Source organism: Emydura macquarii, unplaced genomic scaffold (assembly GCF_026122565.2).
Source record: "Emydura macquarii macquarii isolate MOO-44397 ecotype Brisbane River unplaced genomic scaffold, CSIRO-AGI_Emac_v2 contig_561, whole genome shotgun sequence".
Taxonomy (NCBI): domain Eukaryota; kingdom Metazoa; phylum Chordata; order Testudines; family Chelidae; genus Emydura; species Emydura macquarii.
The window spans coordinates 6,702,103-6,720,316 of NW_027130698.1; the positions used below are offsets into that span (position 1 = coordinate 6,702,103).

Genomic DNA, 18,214 nt, shown 5'->3' on the forward strand with positions numbered 1-18,214 from the left:
GATACAAATCTTAGACACTCTGATATTCAAATGATACCAAAGTTATACCGCAGCCCTGTTTTGTTGTAAAAACAGGGGTCAAAATCCTTATTTTTAAGAATGAAGTGTCTCAAATATCAGTCACATTTTTTTAAATGTACAATAGACGTATGGAGATCAAAGTAAAATTAGTCCCTTATTTGACTTTGCTTTTTATGTCTTGCCACTACGCACCCTGAAAAATATCACTTCCCTATGCAAATTGCTATTTCATATTCATCTGTCCTTCATATTACCACAACTTAGAGACATTCGCCATTCAAATTGATTTGATTGCTTATAGGATAACAAGGATGTGCTGTCTTTCCTCTGTCTAGAACAGATGCTATTAGTATGATCAGAAAATTTTCCTTCAGCATTCTAAGGGGACCTAGTTCAAGATTAAAATGTGTGAAGTTGGTCAGTTGGCAGTTATATGTTCACATCAAGTTGTTCTGTCTCTATCCCTAATTGGGTCGCATATAATTTTACCATTTTCAGAAAATGGCTATGCCTAACCAATTTAGTAGTAAACAACTTCAAGCCAAAATGTTTCTTCTAACTTGTCCTCTTTTTTTGTGTATTTAAAGTCATTTTGCTCAGGGTATTTTCCTACCAAACCAGAAGCAGTGGGCAAGATTTTTCAAGCCTGACCAGACACAGAGACTTTTTTCAGTTTTAAATTTCGGCATTCTGAACATGGGCCCTCAGGTGTTTTTTGGCCTCCACGTAGTTGTTATGTAGTTTGAAAACAATATGATTAAGAGGGTTAGTGAAATTTAGTCATTTTGAAAGTGATGAGGCTGATACAACTGGAAAATGAAGTCCCTCATTTAGTCATAAAGTGAATATTTTATAATAGAATGTTCAACCTAATCAGCTCAAATTATTTTACCAAAAGTGAACACTGATTGATTATTATATCTATTAGACAGAGTCTGATGTTCTTTATCACACTGAGTAGCACTTTACTTCACAAGTGACCTCATTGACTGCAATGGAAATGTAGAAACAACAGATTGGACCAGATGCTTCAGAGGAAGGTACAAGAAATCCTACAGTAATCAGAAATAGCAAACTGCTCTCCAAGTTAGTTCTCCTCATAATCCCACTAGTTAAACTAAAACCTAAATCCTGAAACATGAGATTTGAATAGGTCTTCCAAAATTTATGTTAGCATTAACTCTAGATAGACTTGTTATCCATAAATGTCCTAGTGGATTTACTCATGGAGTAAATATGAACAGAATTTGAGTAAAGATATGGAAATCTGACCCTGCCTTGGGCTAAAATTCTGTAGCTCTTTGAGTTTTGCTTGAGAAACAACTGACTTAGAACTGCAGGATTAGGCCCATTACTGGTCAACAGTGATTAATTTGCCATACATAGAATGAATCACTGAAATGATTCAATGAAATGATTTCAATAGTCAACTTTTCCAGGAGAGGAGCTATTCATTCTACTCTATTACTTCTGGGACTATATTCTCTAAATTCAGTAATGTTACAGTAACAGAGAATGCTAGGTAATGTGTAATTATATTTTGTGCAATTGTTAAGTGATTACTGTTTAGATACTTTGCTATGCAGCATCTTTACTAGGTATACAATGGAGATTGTTGAAGCAATTGAAATTAAAAATGAATATTATGCATGTTTTAAGTACTCAAAAGAGACCTCTTACTAAAACAAATCATAGTGCTGAAAATTTAAAGAGATGCAATTACAGTGTTTTGGTGCTACTTGGATAAACCCAGGTTGTAAAACAGAGCAGTGACAACCATTGTCAGACAGAGATCGATCACCCAAATGAGAGCCTTTGTGATGTAAAATCTTAGTGACCAATGGCCCTCTTCATTCTTAACCCTGTAGACCTGCCAACACTAGACAGTCCCATGAGGAATGGTGCATACATTAGAAGATTACAGCACTCTTACTGAACTGCCGTCACTTATTTACTGGCTCTTTGGCCAGTTCTCCAGTTTTTACACCTGGTCTGCTTCTCTGTCTTGAGCCTCTTCAGTCCTCCCACACCAAATGGGAGTACTGACCCTCAGCAGCTGCTTTCATGGGGCAACAAGGATATCTACTGCTACTAAATGTGTGCCAGTTGGCCGGATACTCCTCAGGAATCCCCTCTCTGCTTAGCTGTCCTCACTGTTACTGCTCTTTTGTCTGCCTCCTGAAAACAGCACCCTATTACACTGCCTCATAGGCCCAGTCATCATGTATCTGCTGGCTATATGACCTTGCTATCCAAGAGTTCTGTAGTATTTATATAGAAATATTTCTACTTTCCCTATACCGGTAACATAGAAAATGAAAGTATTAGATTGAGTACTCTCATACCAAACCACCCAGAGTCTCATTGTAACTTGCCAGAGCTATAGAATTTAGATCTGAATTCAAACTTCATGGAAGTTCAGGACAGTGCTGTTCTGACTAAATGTTCTGGTTTTGTTATACAAGTAGGGTCAAGCCTGAAGTTCAGACCTGGATCATGACACAGAGTCATACTTTTCCAGCATTTGAGGGAAGATATAAGGATACTGGATCCACTGTTATAGACCTATCTCAATCATAATCATTTTGACGATCAGGCCATCGTTATAGCTCAGCTGAAAAGCACTCAGACCTGGTCCTTCCTGAAGGTATGACTGCTTGGATGTGCCATGAGATTAATGCAACAGAGATTTTTTCTGGCTCCATTACCATCCTCCTTCTGTGGGAAAGATGATCTAAAACTAACTATTGTTCCTACCATAATTAAACATTTTCTTAGAAAAGGCATTCACCACAAGGAAAACATTTTTTCCTAGTGTCTGCTATTGATTCTAATCTCTAGTGATAGACAAGCAGGTCATAATTAATCTCTATGAAATTCCTGCTACTTCCCCTTTGGTGAATGGAGCTAAAACTGAAGGTTTTTGTTGCTGTCAAGCTACCATAATATAAAGAACCCCTTAACATTAAGAAGCCAATATTTTAGCACTAGACAATAATTCAAAACTGTTTAAGTATAATGCACTATCAATATTCCTTTTGAAGCAGTACAGTAGTGTATGTGTGAGTGACAAATTATTGCAAAGGCAGGTGTTTCTTTTTACAGCAGTGTACTAAAAGTTCTAATTTGACACTAAGATTTTTCAGCCTTTTTAGAGTACATAGCGAAGACGACTACAATAACTGGGATACCTGACCAGGTTGGAAGATGCACACATACCTAAGGACATACTATAAGGGCTATCATAGGGAACAAGAACAACAGGACATCCCAAGCTTCGCTATAAAGACACATGCAAGCATGACATGAAGAAATTTGGAACTGATTCTTACCGATGGGAAACCTTGGCAAGTGATCGTAACAAGTGGCGTCATTGTCTCCATCAGGGCATCAAAGTCCATGAGAGGAACTGGCTCCTACAGGAGAAAAGAGCTTGTAGGAAGCAAGGAGCTCCTAACCAAGATGCATATATTTGCAATAACTGCAAATCTCAGATTGGACTATTTAGTCTCAAGACATTGCAAACTATCTACAACATAGGATGCAATTTCCACCGTCTCTCACAAAAGAAAGAATGCCAATCAATCAATCATCATAATAAAAATTTAATTTTTGGAGGAATCAGGTAGCACAATAATTATCAGCTTGGAGATATTTTAAATGTCAAAGTCATATCATAGGCTGACCAAGAAAAATTAAAAAAAAAAAAAATCATTACTGAGAATGTAGATGCTGAGATTATTCCTGTTGAAATGATTAAATAAGTTTACAAACAGACATCCAGTTCAGAAACTATCTAATCCAGTAATCAGACAAGAATAAAAAGTATCATGATAGATCAGTAACCCATTTATGTTATATTCTCAGTCTATAGACCCTTTCTAAGTTCTGTAATAGCCGGTAAAATTGAATATTTGCGGTGTTAAAAACAAGAACCTGAAGTTTTCTTATTTTAGTCCAAAGAACACTCGTATTCTCTCTCCCCCCATTACACTCCCCACAAAGAGACAGATGGATTAGATGATGAGTAGACTGTTTTGCCTTATAGACAAAGGAACAAAGCTTGCATATTTCCCATTTCCCCTTACTGCAACAAAAAACCCTCTTGGAACAAAATCAAGTTTATTGGCGAGTACAACAGCAGCCTAATGCAACTGGTGAATTCCAAGATCATTGGCAACTAACAGTTCTGTCGATTATAGGGGCTATAATTCAGCCAAAGAACACACAAAGTGTTCAATAAAAGAAAGCAGCACAGATGCAGGACTATACACAAGACCAAACTATCCAATATTTGTTTTCTACACAAATCTCATTATTGTCTTCTTCCAGGTGTTCCTTCTGCTGACTTGACTTGAACAAATCACTCCAGCTTGTTTATAGAAACTCATATGAATAGGGAAATCTCTTCTCTTACCCAAGTAGTGTCTGACTCCAGAAACGGCAAATATTTACTGCTACAGAATCAGGTGCACATTATTTACTAGTGAAAGTCAAGCCATTTTAAGGATGATTACAGCTTACTCTTTTCTCATTGTCAGCTGAGAAGCCTAAGGAAAAATATGATGAAAACAAAATGTTCCTTTGTCATGCTGGCTGATCATTGTTGAAGTAGAATAGAAAAGTATCATCCAATGGTATCATGTATAATGAGAGGCTTAAAAAAAATAAAAAAGGAAAGAAAGGCAATGTACATTTAGAAAGGCAGAAAATATACTACTCAGGACTCTGAAAAACTCTGCAATGTCTGAGGCCTATGATAAATTAAAAGGTCCATTCGTTAAATACATTTGCTTCTTTATGTCCTAATAAGATATTTTATCAAGTGATAATAGCAAAATCAATTATGGAAATGATCGTTTTCAAATAAATGATCACAGCTGTATAAAATTTCTGTATTTTGCTGCACATTCAGTTTATGGCAAGACTGAACACCATATGGGGATTCCAGAAGACGTTTCTGGTGTAAAACATAACCCAACTTTACCAAGCTTCACCATCATTCTTGTGAATTTCATTGCCATTTTTTCTTAAAAACAGTTGTTTTTCCTCCATGAAATAATTTCATTGATACATTAACGTTTCTTCTAGACCTTCATTACAACTATTTTTATGCAGCAAGAAGGAAAAGGAAAGCAAGAAGTAGCACTCTGCCAGGGAATAACTTTGTAAAAGCAAGAATGCCATAGCTTTCAGAGATGCAAGACAAGACTTGGATCTTTTGTCTTCTCCATATATGGGTGCATCTACCATTATCAGTAAAGTGACTTACATATATGCATTGAATGGTCTAGCATTTTCAGTAGGGGCACTTGTCACCTTAGGTAAGGGTCATGCAAGGTTAGAAAGAGGAGATTCCTTACACAGGAAACAGCAAGTATGCTTCTCCCCGCCCCAGCCTCTCAGCACATCAATAGAAAACAGAAGAAAGGAAGATTGAAGATTATTTGTAACATGAAACTTCACACATAGCAAACTACTACAACCAAATAATTAAAGCCATGATAAATGCTAGGTGATAATACTCAAGTGAATAAGATGAGCATTAGTTAATCGCACTGTACACTTCCTTAAAAGATACAAGAGGCTTGCTAGTGAATTGTCACAGAAACACTGAGTCAATAACTCACATAAGCTTTCTCCACTGTTCTGAAACACAAGGCCCAAAGTCATCCCACAGAACACAGCAGAACTCAGCACACAGAGTGTGAGAAAAGCATATCAGGGTGAGATCCCCACACACCAGTCATTGCAGCTAGAGTGCAAATTAAAGCAGCCTTCAATGCTACTCTTAAGTCTCTAACTGGTGTGAGAGGCCAGTCCAGCTCCCACCATTACCTCTCTCATTGGTATCTACTCAAGGCCTTCACCTCTTGGTCACAGAATAGCAAATAACCCACAACAAAGTATAACACAAAAACATTCGCTAGCTCAGGGGGTTCTTACCTAGAACACAGTACAAAGCCCAGCCTTCTCCCAGGCAGTCTGTCTCTGGAGCCACTGCTTCAATGGGCTGGCCCTGGAACACCTGTGTGAGCATGGGAGTGCGTTGCAGTTAACTCCTTGCTTGCCAACGGGCTTATAGAGTCTTTGCTCACTCTCACAACACATCACAACAAATATAAACAAATAGCAATTAAAAATGGGACAAAATGTTTGCTTGTGTTGTCCTTAAGGCATCATATACGTAGAGAGTAGTGAATAACAAGCCATATTCCCCATTTTTTCATCTGTCTTGGGATGGGCATTTAAACAAGTTCTCCTTTGTCTGGGCCAAATCCGAACCCAGAAGGGGCCCAGGATTACTAGGAATCTGTGGTGTAGGAAACTTTCTTCATGCAGTTGCAAGTTCTTTTCCACAGTTCTGCTCACACACACACACTCCAGAACCCCAGCAGCATGGCTCCCTTTGAGAGACAAAGGGCTATTAGATTAGTACACAATGGCAGCTGCAGAGGACTTCCAAAGCAGTTAATGTCTTTCGCTGTCAAGTGATTGCTTAAAAAAAAAAAGGTATGTTTTGATTTGTTGCTGCTCTGGCTGTTGTAGGTGCTGGCCTAGGTTGGTGCAGCTCTGGGAGAAATTCTTCATCTGAGAAATAATTCTTCTTGATATGTAGCAGGCATGCACCTACCGCTACGGCACTTTGGGGTGTGCCATGCAACCCCCTGCTGTCTGCCTCCTGTCCATTTCATCTAGGGCCTCTGTTTTCTAGGAAGTGCAGGGATTGAAATTGTGCCCAGCTGCTACACATGGTGTAAGAGTAGGGGGAATATTCCTGTGCTTACTCTCCTTCATGTGCCTGCAACAGCTGGGCACAATTTTTCCTCTCTCTGTGGGCTCCTTGTACTGTCACTGGCAGTTGTCTGTTCCAAGCAGTGATTTTCATAGAATTATATATTTTTAATTTCACTGCTGCTCATTTTACATATGGGAACAAAATAAACCACGTCCTTCTGCTGGTCAGTCTGTATCTTCACTCTCTCTCACCTTTCTAGTCTACTACTATAAGCTACTTGTCTCAAAATGTACAGTAGCTCAGTCTCAGACAGAATGAAAAAGGGGAATCATCAGAGAGGAAGTTAATGGCCATCAGTAATTATGTCACCAGCTCCCTGTTCAATAGCTCAGTAGGCACTGAGCTATGGGAATTGTGTTGCTTCACCTATTGTTTCTTTTCTCTGGCTGCTGCTACTATATCCACAATCACTGCACTGGGGTCCTAGCCAGAAAAACAATGCCTCCTGAAGAATTGCAGCCTGTCAGTGTTAGTTGATAACTTAAGAAATAATTGTCTCAACTCACCATTGTCAGAAATATATGTGCTTCATAATGGCTATATACTTACATTCTGAAACAAAACAATTCCACAGCCCGTAAAAGGCATTTTTTCCTTCCTGGGACAAAACTTTCCTCACTCTTAGATAGTTAATCTCCTTAGCTGCTTCTGCTTTGGTTTTACATCATACTCTTCAAGATAGTCAGCATATTTCCTACCTGTGACTTAAAACTAGAACAAACCTTAAGATGCTTTGTGCTACTACACCAAGCATAATATAGCCATACTTAGTCCCCCATGCTGCAAACACTTATGCATGTGCTTTACTGCCAGGGATTAGCCCCCCTGAATTGGCCCTCAATGAACATTTGACTCAATGAAGTTAGGCACATGCTTAAATGCTTGTGGGATCAAGATTTTGTCTCTACCGTTTTTTCCAGATAATTAGTGCACCTGTGCGCACTATCACTGAAATCCTGGAGGACAGGAAGAGCTGTAAAAGATCAGTCATAGCTATTATACCTATAAAGGAAAAACATATGATTTTGGTCTCTACAAATAGATACAGGTAACTATATTTAAGCACCCAAGTTTAAAAATCATAGCTATATTTTTTGTTTATACTGTATTTATTTAAAACATCCAGAATTAGAGAAAGCTGCCTAGAAATACAGTGCAGATGAGATCAGATTTTACTTTTCTTTGATTTTAGCTCATTTGCAAACTTATTTTGGCCACATAACATTCTGGGTGTTTTTCCCATTGGCTCCAGAAATATATTTCAGTAAGTAGAGCAATTCATCCATTTTGATTTTGATCAGACCTCCATTGATCACCTATAGCTACCTATATAATCTGATTAACATAAAGTGTTGAATGTTGCTGCAGTTAACTATAATTAGAATAAACCTTTACAGCCAGATTTCCTTACGTGGCAAATGGGCGGAGTATTTCAGAAAGAGTCTTCTCTACCCTTCACTTCCACTGTTAATTGTTTTTGGGTGTTCTCTGTTTTTTAAAAAATAGTTAACATGCCAAATGATGAGGGACAAATTATCAGTGTGATGTTGAAGACATTTGATTCACAGCAGAATTGTTTTGACACCAGCTGAGGCTCTCCTATTTAAAATTATTTCAAAACCACCACCAAACATGTTGTATAAAGCGTACAAAAATCCTCTTCAATAAATACAGGCTGTATCTGGATACAAAGGGACACCCAAACTGTACTGCCTCGACGGACATCCCAAGCCTTATGAGATCCCTTTGAGAGTGGTGGGAGAAGGCTGGAAACGCATACATGTTCCTCATGCCCTAGTTGCCATTAGCCATATATAAGTTGCCAAAGCCAAGGAAAACTTCTTCATTCTATCTCTTTTTGCAGGACACAATGGTCAAGGAACACATCCCTTCCCCTGTAGTAGACCCCAAATTATTTGGCTGCATGCATCATCAGAGGCTGGAGGTTTACCCATATATAGATGACTGGCTCTGAAAAGCCCCCTCTTGTAATGAGAGGGTTCACACCATGCAAGAAATGTGTTCCATCTTTAAATTTCTAGATCTGAGAGTGAGCCCAGCTCCTCCCAGGCCTGGCTCCTGCCTTCTCATTCACCTCTCAAATGCATAACATGGGGAGTACCAGCTCGGCAACAGCTTCTGTGCTGCTGTGAGCAGTTTCTTTTCTTTCTCTTGCCTTCTGGCCCCTGCAAACAGAACAGCTCTGGAATGAGACCATACTGAGGTTGCTCTTTGTGTATCAAGATTCTGTTTTGACTAGAGATGCAATGCAAATAGCCGAGGTGTGAGAGAGGGATTACCTTAATTTAGTAATAGAAAATACTTTGAGAGGTATAGTAAATGTAGAATTTAGCTCTTACTGTAGCCTGCACAGTAGGCTGCTCCCATACAGCTGTGTCCAAAAAGCCTTTTTTTATATCTGTGCTAGGAAAGAAGAGTGCAAACAGTTATTTCAGATGTAGCATTCTTCCCTTTGTTACTGTGACAAAGTGCTGAGAGCCAGAAGCTGACCCAATGCTCTGCTCAATTAAGCATTAATTAGTTCTACCAGGAAAGGCCTGATGCAGGAATTGGGTACTTATTTGCCTACACAGATTGAGGTTGATGCACTAAAGAACTAATTATCCTATCAGCTGGGGAGGCTAGTTAACAGCATATAGGAAGGTTGTGCCAAGCAGAGGCTAGTACAGCCCATGGAAAGCTAAGTCTCTGTCTGGGGAGATTGCTCCTCCTTCCTGGAAGATGGTTTGGGATCTGATGAGGACTTGGTAACATTAATAAAACTCACAGAAGTGATGACAAGCAAGATGTGTCCGAGATTGTTTGTGAGTTACCTCAAGGCTAGACTATTGTAATAAGTCATTTTGGGGCTACATCATGGGAAAACACAAAAACTGAGGCTAGCTTACAATGCCTCCCCACAACATGCTGTCTCAGTTATGAAGTGAGAACAGTTATTCTGCCTCATAGAGTCTAACTCTTTCCTTACAGAGCAAGAAAAAAACTTACCTCAGGGCCCAAATAATGCAATTCTCAGTCTCCAACTGGCTAAATTTTATGTTACCATCTGAGGGTCAGCCAATCAAAAAGTGACTATGCCTAAGGTTAGCAAACTTTAGAATATTACTTCATAGTTACTTTGATTGAAACTTATGGCCTGATCTCTTAAACATGCTCAGTCATTTCATTCATACCACTCTTGCATTTGAACAGCAGGTATTTGTGAGTGTGAATGCTTAGTTTTGCATTTTATAGGCTGTGATGGAGCCGGCATATTAGATGAGCATTTTTGCATATGTAGCTCACTCTTGAAAATCATCATCCCATTATCCTGTCCTAAATCTAGTCTGCGATTTTAGACGAAAAAGACAGGACTATTTCTCTACTACCTTTGCTCTGTTTTAGCAATCCAGCTAATTAAAATAACACTGTCTCACATATATTATACAGGTCATTAATCCAGATGCGATTAGAACTTTATGGTTATCAGTTCCTCTCACAAATACTGGATCACTCATTAATACCTTTCACCATGTCAATGGCTGCCTATCATAGGGATGAGAATAGACTATGGAGAATTCTCTAAAACAAATAGAAGTAGGATGAAACCTGTGAAAGTTTCTAAGAGATTGTGGCCAGTACAAAAACCTGGCTAGATAAAATCAGCCAAGAAAGATTTTGCACATAAAACAGAGTAAATGTGACAAACAAGTGATGATGAGAATGCTGTCCCAGATTTATCATACCTTGGATCTACTAACTGTAGATTAGATAGATGCAGAGTAAGAAATTAACCATTCTTTATAAACTATTAAATTAAATCCTGTTAAAGAACATTTAATCCCTCAAGAGTTACACAAGGCTGTAGTAACACAGCAAGAGGTCAGCAAAGGATTTGTATCAGACAGGGAGCTGATATTAAGAGAACAGATTTTTTTGTTAATTCATTCTACAAAAAGAGTCAAGGCCATCTTTGATGTAGCAGATCTGCTCTCTTTTAAGGAAACCAATATTCATAGCGTTAAAAGGCTTTATGACCTGGGAATGAAAACTACAATTAGAGTCATTTTTGAAAATCTTTACCTCAGATCCTATTTCCTTCAGTAATCCCAAGAATTTTGCAATTCTAGGGTGCCAGTAACAGAAGAGAGTTTATAGATGTACAAAAGACAGGAGCAACAGTCAAGTTTACAGAAAATGGGAAAGCATTTACATATCCTCAGAATTCAGATAAGAATTTAGGATCAGAATTATGTTCCAGAATCCTATTTTATTAAGACAAATTAACAGTCCTGACATTTTTACAAACAAGCTAGCTCAATTATGAGAGTAAGTCACTTAGAGCAAAATATTTTAAATTATTTAGGCACCTGAGGATGCAAATAGATGCCTTAAAGGGATTTTGAAAAGTGCCGAGGCACCTAACTTCCACTGATTTAAAAGTCCCCATTTTCAAAAGTGACTTTAAGAACCTAAGATACTGGCACTTTTGAAAAATGTAATCCTGATAACAAAAATGCTTTTAAAATTCATATGTACTTATTATAAATGTAAAGATTTACCCAAGTGATTAAGAAAATACTAGAAGTGTCTAATTTATCCAAATTAATAAAGAATGTGGCATTAGGTTCTTTAACAATAGTTTCTATTTAAAGAACAATGTGAGTGAAACAATTAAAATATATTGGAAAATAAGAAGCTCTCACTTCCCACAAGAAGTGTGTGGGGGGGAAAGATCAGATATTTGCATATGAAAAAAGTTTTTATTATAATGTTATAAGAATTTCATCATGAGGAATATAAGCCTGGTAAATTTAAGACAGGATAAATGGCTAGGTATTTCATTCTCTTTGAATATTAAAGGAAAAGGCAATATTAAACTGGTATATTAAAAATATTCAGCTTAATGTGTTTAGTGTTGAAAAGACTTGCATGGCAGATTTTGTGATGACACCACTAAAATATGGATTTTAATAATCATTATTAATAATATCATGCATATCCATTTATTTTAGGCCTGAAAGTTTGATACTTCAAAGCAAAGCTATGTTCTAAACTCACAGAAACCAAATGTACATATAAAAAATCCCAGAAGAAGTCTGAGAAACTACAGCTTTGGTTCAGCAAAACAGTTAAGCACATGCTTAGCTTTAAGCAACATGCACTGATTGCAACAGACTGAAGCATATGCTTAAATGCTTTGCTGAATAGAGAAGGGATTACTCACAGGATTAAAGTTAAGTGCATGCTTAAATGCTTTGCTGAATTGAGGCCTATCTGGGGAATTCTGGACACAGTCTCCTTGAAATGATAAAATTCAGTAAAAAGGAAGTTCTGTTGATAGGTTATGTTAACCACTAAGTGACCTGGTAATGCATGTTTATCTTAAACAGGAATGTGGATAAAAGGATATATCTAACATATGAATAAATATATCTATGTTGCATCAAAGCCCAGGTGAAATATTTAATATATATGATGAAAAGCCAATGTGAAGTGAAGGTCTGGAAGGCAAACTGAACCAAAGTATATCATAAGATATAAATGGCCAAAAGGCCTGTTAACTGAAGAGTTGCACAATGACAGGAGTCCATGAGAATCTCCTAACTTTGCTGAGCAAACAGGGATCTATGTGGAGGCACTGTGGAGATTGGTCCTCCCAATACACTGTGATGACACTGATGGAAAACCTGGCAGTAAAGTCCCAGGTCTAAAGTCCTTCCTGATTTGTGCAGTAGTAAGCCTCAGACAAGAAGTTAGGTTCTTTCGGAGCTGTTTGAGTCCACAGGAATTTTGCAGCACTACAGTTTCTATTCTCTTTTTGTTTTCATGGGTCTTTCACAGACTATTTCTTTTTTGATCTTTTTCCTTATCATTAAATGGCAATGTTGTGTGGCCAAGTGATGAAATAATCATAGATAGAAAAAAGTGAATGGACTATATGCACACTAACTGGATCGTGCTCTCACTGAAGCCCAAGGGGACAAAACCAAATCCCATTGATCTAATCTGTGTAGGATCAAGCTCATGGTAAAAATGTACACTAATTATTGCAAAATTAACCTGCTTTTCATAAAAATAAAATAAAATTATAATGTGTTAGGTAATATTCATAATGTTTACTTTTTGAATAGGATAATATTTTATGTAATAAGCAATGTATTTCAAACAGATAGGACAAGGTTTGTATATTGCACATATAAAAAATACCTGCTATATTTCAGTTCTCAGAAACAAAGTTCTGCTTTTAAACATTAGCAACACTGATAACAGCACCTACACATCACTTTACAATGATTTTCTGTTATTTTAATAATGACATCTTTTCAGTCCACATAAAGTAACCCAAATGTTATGTCCTCGTTAACATTAGCTCTATAATAATATTAGTTCATTTTGAGTAAAATACATAGATGGTATTCTTCCACAAAGTCCCACTGAAAAGGATGCAATAACAAATATGCAGCTTTTTATTTAAAACCTAATTAATACATGAAAGGGTATAGATGTTAATATAGCCCCCTTAAATTCTGTACAGCATATAATGAGGCTTTAGAATCAGCATTCTATCCTGGACTCAAATTTTGGTTATAAGCACATTTTAACTGACCCAGAACAAGAATCAGAATTCTGTTCTGCACAGATGGCGCAATGCAATATTCTTTTACTGCCAAGAAATATGTGTGAATACAAAAGGAAATAGATGACTTATTAATATTGTTCCTTTAACATTTAGATTTTTATGAGGACATCAAGAAATTTCAGTGGAGTATAATAAAAAGTTTTACATGTGGCATATTGCAGAACAGTAAATGGAACAGGCTAACCTTAAGCACAGATGAAGGGTGCTGATATTCTAATTCAGCAGGCCAGACTCTTCACTGTTATCAGTGTCTATTTACATCAGCTAAGGATTTAGTCTACCAATTTTATAATGTAGATATTAATTCAAGTTAAAGTTTCAGCTAAAATGTACAACTATTAAAAATATGGAAATGTGTTTGTTTTACAATGACAACGTAATTAACATATGGGTCTTGATCCTTTCTGATTCTTAGTACTCTGGCCCCACTCCACATATTTATCTTTCAGGATATCTCATGGGCCCAAGTGTGAAGCATGTGTTTAAGTGTTTTGAGGGTTCAGGGCTAGAGTGCTTAGTGCCTAGTAAGGCTGAGCCCACAATCTGGGTTTTTTATTTAAGAAACTTCTAACTAGTTGAAGAACAGTTATTTATTGGCAGATCTTCACAGGTTCTGTTATTTCTTTCTCTCCTTTGAAGGTCTGCCCTTCATTCCTTCCTCCACAGGAAACACCCAAAGGTCATTTTTACACCTTTGACCCAAACATCACTCTGTTGTGACTCTGTCAGTCATAGCAACTTAGTCCTATTTGATGAACGTAGCCCTGATGGTCAGCAGGGCAAGTGGCAGCGCTGCCTTCACAGTCAGGACAGTATTTATGTAGCCCTTCTTCCTCCATTCCAGACAGTGCTGTGTACTATCAAACTGCTTCCTTTCAGTTCCTTGGAATGACATATAAGAGGGACCAGCAGAACAAGGGTGCTGGAATGGTACCTCTAACTTTTGGTATCAAATTCTAAGGCCAGGAGTGTATTTCCTTTTTCCTGCTCCCTAAGGGCTCCACCTGCCAATGTGTTGAGCACTCATGTGAGATGCCAGTTGCCTTCAACTGCCACTGTAGTCAGTTGTGCACTTTACAGGATTGAACCCTAAGTGCTCAATTCCCACTAAAGTTAATGGACATTTTTCAATAAACTTCAGAGGGAGTTGGCCATAGATGATATTATCCATTTTCCTTTACTTTGTGTTTAACTGTTAATTTAAATGTTTAACTGTAACATAGATGTTTCAGAAAGAAACCATGAAAAAGACCAAGAGAGTGGACTTTGTATAAAAACTTGGATAAAACATGAGACTATGGGAAAGATAGGACATGTCAAGCCTAACGTTGGGTTTGGCTGTTGAACCACAGCTTTCATTTCTTGATTTCAAAAGAAATCATTACTGAACTAGATTAACAAGAATATATTAAAAATATAAATAAAGTAAGGATTGTTCTGTCATGGTTTCCAGTGCTGACAAAAATTGATATTTTTGTTTTTGTATGATGTGTTTAGAACAATGGAATTCTGAGTCTGGCTCTCTATGTCAGTGCAAATGCTGTGAGTCACAAGACGAACGGGGTCGGGGGGAGGGAATGTAAAAAATGATGATCATAATTCAGTTGTTCTTAACTTGTCACACACAAAAAGCAATTTCTCCCATCAATAAAAAAGTCAGGACAAAATGTGTAGAACAGCTCGTCCCTTAAATCAGTATTTCTCTCAGTAGAAAACCCCCAAATCAATAATCATATCCATACAGGTCAACCCTGGCGCCATGAAGAACCTCACTTGAAAGGGGCTCCACATGTGCTTAAGGGGCTGGCTGTATGGATCGGATTCCTGGAGCAGGACCAAAGTTTGCACACAATGGAAAATCAAATGCCTGATATTTACTGTGATTTTTTTTTGAGAAAATAGAGGAGAGAACCATATTGCCCCAATGATGGTGAGCAACATCCACAGTGAGCAATCATAGTTTCAATCCCACTATTGCAGTAGGCTAGTATGCAAGATATGCTAATTAAAATGTGTTAGATTATTTTGTACGTCTCTGCAAACAAAAAGACTATTTTCTTGAACCAGAATTTTAAAACATCCTGTAAGAAAAATAAAATAAAATACGCTAATAAAAATATTTACATAAACATTATTTACTAATTTTAATAAATAATAAAGCTATAATAAAAATGTTAAATCTTCTGAAGAGGGGCTCAACTCAACTGTCTGTACAACCTTTCTTAAGGAGGAAAGGAACAATGGAAAGGACTGAGAAATTTCAAAACAAAGGGTAGGATACTGTGCAATTGATATATATGACTTATAATTTGATTTTCTCCCTCTTTTTAGGCCTAGTCTACACTGCAAAGTTAGGTTGACATGAATCGCCTTGTGTCAACCTACTTGTGCATGTACTTACACTCAGATTTGTCTCTGGACAACATAATAGCCCATTACAGTGACACAGTGCAACCATCACTCAGAATGGCATAGAACCATGGTCAACCTACTGAGGTTGACACGGAGTGAGAGTAGACACTGCATGACCTGCTTTGACCCTAACAGCTGTCCCACAAAGCCCCATTCCTTTGAGAGTGACCACTCTGGTCACAATTGTAAATCCATTGCCCTAAGAGCTCATCCTTTTGTGCAACTGCCCAATTGCCCATGCCAGCTCCACAAGATGGTCTTGTACCTGGAAGTATTAGCTTTTCTAGGCCAGTGGGGAGAATAGGCTGTGAAAGCACAACTAGAGACCAGTTATAGAAACATGGACATCTAAGAAGAGATTGCATGGTGGACCCAGGCAAAGGGATAGAACAGGGATCAGGAGCAATGCCATACGAAAGCAGGGAATTTCACGAGAGGTACCATAAGGTCTGAGATGTCAGCAATCAATCTGGTGCTGAGCTGCAGACCAGCTGTTTTCAGGTGATGCATGCCATACTTGGTGGAGACCTCATCAGCACCCCACAGATCACTGTGGATAACTCAGAGGAACCCAAGACAAAGACTCCTGCAGTGAGCAGTGAAGAGGAATCAAAGGAGAGTGGGAAGATGTGACAGGGGCTCCAGCCATGCCACAAGCCAGGACCTCTTCAAGACTCCACCACAGTCTAGCCAGTCTAGCCAAGTGTGCACAGATGAACCCAGTGAAGGGGAAGGGATCTCAGACAAATGTATGTATTTTTGTATGGATGTACCTGGCCCATCTCTAGTTAATAAGACAGAGCTATTGACTTTTCATAGTTTTACTCCTAGGAGAAGAGGTAGTGATACAAGAAACAGAGGTAGATTTGGCATCTGCTTTTCAAGCCCCTGTTGGGTTTGGTGGGGGTGAGCAGGCAAAGCAGTTCGTCTCTTGTATCCTCCTAGGAAATCTTGATGAAACTTTCATGGAGATACTCTGCAATCCTCTATGTTTTCTAAGCATGGCTTCCTTATTTCTTCCACTGCATAGGACACTTTCCCATGCCAATCTCAATGACCACAGTGGGTACCATTGCAGTAAACAGGCTAATGGCTTATGGGCCTCGGCAGTTTTGGAACACTAGTAGCAGCTGTGCTCTCTGTGCTTTTGTTACCCTTAGGAAGGAGATATCACTGAAAACCACCACTGCCTGTGAGAAATAGTGTCAATGGAATGGGCATCAAAATGTTATTGTTTCATGCAACCTAAAATACACCTTCACATCTCCTCTCACTGGGGAACACCAGAGAAAACCAGAGCTTCACATACACAGACCTGTGAAAACAAACTACATTTGTGCATTAAAATGGACAGAAATATTTACTGTTTTCCAAATGATAAAATCCCATTCCATTAATGTATGTAAAATTTTGTATTTCATTGCCTAATGTTTTTCTGCACTGGTTTTTCTGCACTGGTTTTACTATGACATAAATTACTATTTTTAGAGAATAAAATTATCTTTATTAGTTCACAACACATACTCTAGAATGCATAGTGTACTTAAAGCACAAAGTCCTTCTAATTGAACAGTATGCACCACACAACTCGTAACTTCAGGAAAACAGGCAGTCATATTTGTAAATGTACAGCAAGCACTACACAATTCCTAGCAGCTCCTAACGCACCAGGCCCAGAGAACAGTCCAGCACAGCATGATATTGTGGCTGATAAACAAAGTGCTCTTTCAAGGCCTCCTTGAACCACATAGCTCCACACTGAGCTCTTTGAATGGTCAGATCCAAGGGCCATTACACATGGCAGCAGATGCACCTTTGCCCATCACTTGGATGACAGCTTATCCCCTTTTGCCTCATAGATATTATGCCTGACACAACAGGCAGCTATAACTACTGGGATATTTTTCTCACTGAAATACAATTTAGTGAGTAAACATGGCCAGTGTTCCTTCAGTCTACCAAGAGCACATCTCTTGGTGCTGTCAAAGTGGCCAGTGTAAAGCTTCATGAACCCAGGAAGCAAAGGGTAGGCTGGTCCCCCGGAATCAGTGTTGGCATTTCAATATCACCAGTAGTAATCCACCATTCAGGAAATAATATCCCTGCTTGCAGCTTTCTAAACAATTCTGTGTTCTTAGAGATGCATATGTCATGCACTTTACCTGACCAGTCCACACTGATGTTGGTGAATCATCCCCAGCGATCCACCAATGCTTGCAAAACCATAGAAAAGTAGCCCTTTCTGATGTACTTGGTGACAAGGTAGGCTGGAGCCAAAATAGTGATGTTCATTCATGAGAACAGTGCAGAGGTCTGTGGACTCCATTCTTCTGTCAGAG

The 18,214-nt window shown here is 38.3% G+C and overlaps 1 long non-coding RNA gene across 4 annotated transcripts in view; it reads right to left on the bottom strand.

Annotated features, from left to right (window-relative positions):
- LOC137147761 (uncharacterized) overlaps positions 1 to 9,257 on the bottom strand; it is a 162,624-nt gene extending 153,367 nt beyond the window's left edge. The window contains exons 1-2 of one of the 4 annotated variants that reach the window (XR_010918328.1): positions 9,181 to 9,257; positions 5,968 to 6,049 (exon numbers count right to left, since the gene is read on the bottom strand). This is a non-coding gene — a long non-coding RNA (uncharacterized lncRNA). Of the gene's footprint in view, positions 1 to 5,967; positions 6,429 to 7,369; positions 7,633 to 9,180 lie in introns of those variants that run through there. The other 3 variants (XR_010918327.1, XR_010918329.1, XR_010918326.1) reach the window with 3 other exon arrangements.
- Positions 9,258 to 18,214: the final 8,957 nt, after the last annotated feature.